Here is a 3,358-nt window from a genome sequence, read left to right on the forward strand (position 1 = left end):
CTCTGCTTTCAATTATCTTGGGCATATATTTAGACGTGAAGTTGAAGTATGATAAAGTAATTCATACTTTTACAGCAGTCAAACCAGTTTACATTCCCACCAACGATACACATGGATTCCAATTTCTCCATATCCTCACCAACGTTTGTTATCTTCCACTTTTAAAACAATAGACATCCTACTCGAGAGGAGTGTTGTTTTCCTTTTTAAACACATCAGGAAGTCAGGTGCTTCTCGGTATTAAGCAGCTTAACTGCTAATATTAAGAAGCCTTGAGGAAGTTATCTAAGTGTTTATCATTCCTGGAATGAAAATCTGATACAGCAGAGAGTACATTTAGTTCCCTCTTTATATGTGATTTTGCTTCTACCATGTCAGTTATAAGTGGTAAACCAGACTCCCAAAATATTAAATGGAAAATTCCAGAAATAAAAAATCGCAGATTTTCAATTGCGCACCATTCTGAGTAGCCAGATAGAATCTCACACTGTCCCACTCTGTCCTTCCCAGGATGTTGAGTCATCCCTTTGTTCAGAAATTTAAACCCACTTCACTTACTCAGCCAATGGCAAGTACAATCCATTCTGTACCTTGATAAGTTTCCTCCGAACTGTCACTAGTCATAGTATTGGCTAAATGATTTTGAATATTACAGAAAGGCATGGCATTGTCATGCCCACTGAGGGAGGCCTCAGGTTAAAAATCTGGGAAATCTCACTCTAGAACAGGCACTATAAGCCATCCCATTGATGAGAAACCACACAGACGAAAGATCAAAGCAAAGGTTGGTGTGTCTGGAAGGTCTTATAGCTCAAAGTGCAGGACTCTGCTGCCTACATAGGGTCAAAAGATGAACTGAAAGCAAAAACTAGTTGGAGAGCATGTTAAAGGTCTGGAAAAATCACAGGAAAGGCAAATGGCATGATAGGCGCTAGACTAAAATTTCACAAACCAGATAGGGAAGAAAGGAGCACCGGCTCACTCAAGTCTCAGACATCTCAAGGGGACACCCCATTCCAGCCCACTGAGCATCATCCATGGATCCTTGGCCTGGGCCCCATTGTGTCTGATGAGCTATGGGGCACCCTGCTGAGGAGCAACAGCAGTGAGGACTTCTGGGCTCCTCAGGTGGAGTAGCAGCTCTTGGGGCAGGGGCGGGCAATTAAGGCTACTCCACTGCAGCCCTCATTCTCTCAGGGTATCCTTCTGTGGGAGTCGGGCCACCCGAAGGCAGAGGGTCAGGAGCAGGTCATCCAGGAGGCTATTTCTGGTTTCCATTAACAAATTAAAACAACCCCCCCCCCAAAAAAAAGACAGTGGGAACTTCAGCAAAATGAATAGATTTAGAGAGGATAACACAGCTGGAGGCACTGACTTCATCATTCTTACATAATCCATATTATAAATAACCAAGGTTTTGGGCACAGTACAACTCATTGACTGACCTTCCTTTGGTCCCCTGGTGTCTCATTCAAATCCCTGTAAGAAATCAGTCCTTTGTTCCCAGATGTCTGTTTACCAGCAGACTCAGGGCTGGTGTAACCCGGAAGTAGGGCAGCCAAAGATGGCTGCACCCAGGCGAGTTGAGAGAAGGTTTCAGTGAACTCTGTCAAGCATGGCTGAGGAAGATCTGGAGAGGTAGCAGCTACTGAGAGAAGCAGAGGCTCAAGATGGACAATCACAAACCCGGTGATACCAACAAGAAAAACTTCACAATTTTCGATGTCATAACCAGAAAAATTAACCAGCTTCCCGAAGCAGACAGGAATCTCCTTGAACATGGATCAACATTTGTTGGACTTAATGCTGCTCTCTGTGGCTTAATAGCAAACAGTCTTTTTCGACGCACCTTGAACATGACAAAAGCTCGTATAACTGCTGGCTTATCAATGGTTGTGATCCCATTTTTGACATCAAATGTAGTTTGCAATAATTTTGTAAGTTTTCCTTTGAATACAGGTGATTTGAATTGTGGAACCTGTACCATAACACAGAGTGGATTAGTTGGTCTTGTTTATGGTGGTCGGTGTCCTGTTTTCTTGGCTATATCTGTGAATGGTGGTCTAGCAGTCAGGTATGAATCAACTCTGCTGCCAGAGAAAGAAAACATCTTAAATTACAGGATCAGGATTTCTAAGCCTGTCTGTAGAAAAATGTTATTTCTCATTTTGCTCCAGACAGCATTTGCCACATACCTTGGGTCTAGACAGTATAAACTATGTATTAAGGCCCTTCAATTACCCAAACCTGGCCTGGAAATTCACTGATTTTTTTCTTTTTTTCCATGTTTTTGCTATTGTGACTAGAGCTACAACAGAAATTCACTGATTTTAAAGCAATATGTACACAAAAATAAAATAGAAAAAAAACCTGAAGTAATAGCATGTACAGTCAAAACTTACCTGATGACTTTTCTTCAATTGGAACAAATTTACACATTCATGTGAGGCAGTGATGTTAAGTAAGATCAAATCTTAGGCTTTGATGTTGATTGTTGTGGTTATTTAACTTTATTGAGATTTCTAAATCTGAAACCTGCAAAGCATAGCATTTAAATAAACACCTGAGGACCGTTCCACCGGGTACAGCATCTTCATACAAAGAGTTTGAAAGAAGACCATGTTTCACTAGCAATCTTGTCTTGAATAAAGAATAACATACATGAAGCCATTCCTTAAATAGTTGCCCTCATGTCTAAAGTACATTCGGTTTTCTATAAAAGAAAATGTACATACTTACCCCTGATGAACATTTATATTGTCATTAACAACAAATGGCTAATACCGTACTTTTACAACTGATTCTCATAGCTTATAAACATTATGCCAAAGTTATACAAAGGAATAACAATAAACATGCAGCACCTTTTCCTCTTCAAAGTTCTAACTTATAAAATAAAGACCAAAAGAGAAAGTTAGTACCAATGCTTCTTAAAGTGTAGCAGAATACTTGACTCAGAACTGGACCAATTAATTAGTAACACTGCATAGGACAGAGAACTTCCCTGAATAGAAACCAATCTACAGATTTTTTCTTATCTCCTGCAGAGTAAGTTGAGGGTGCTGGTGATAGCAGTGGATGGAAGTATACTTTTTATGAAATAAAAACATCTAACTTTATGCTTAACCCATCATTACCTCTGTGGCTGAGAAAAGTGATATTACATTCAAACAAAAATAGATGTACTTGGTATATGTATACCCACGGGTATGGAATAACATACAAACAGGGTAAAGTATCAAGTTGAGAATAAACATTAAAATGTATGTCTTCAGAACATTTGGACACAAGACTCTTCATAGACACGTGAGAAATGAATGCCTATTTAAATGCCCAAGATTAGCAAAAATATAGAAAG

At 39.6% G+C, this 3,358-nt stretch overlaps 1 pseudogene; it reads left to right on the plus strand.

Annotated features, from left to right (window-relative positions):
* The first annotated feature begins 1,670 nt into the window (after positions 1–1,670).
* On the plus strand, positions 1,671–2,267 carry LOC103270883 (annotated as a pseudogene).
* The last annotated feature ends 1,091 nt before the right edge of the window (positions 2,268–3,358 follow it).

Source organism: Carlito syrichta, unplaced genomic scaffold (genome assembly GCF_000164805.1).
Source record: "Carlito syrichta isolate Samal-C Ts95f unplaced genomic scaffold, Tarsius_syrichta-2.0.1 Scaffold28617, whole genome shotgun sequence".
In the NCBI taxonomy this organism is placed as follows: domain Eukaryota; kingdom Metazoa; phylum Chordata; class Mammalia; order Primates; family Tarsiidae; genus Carlito; species Carlito syrichta.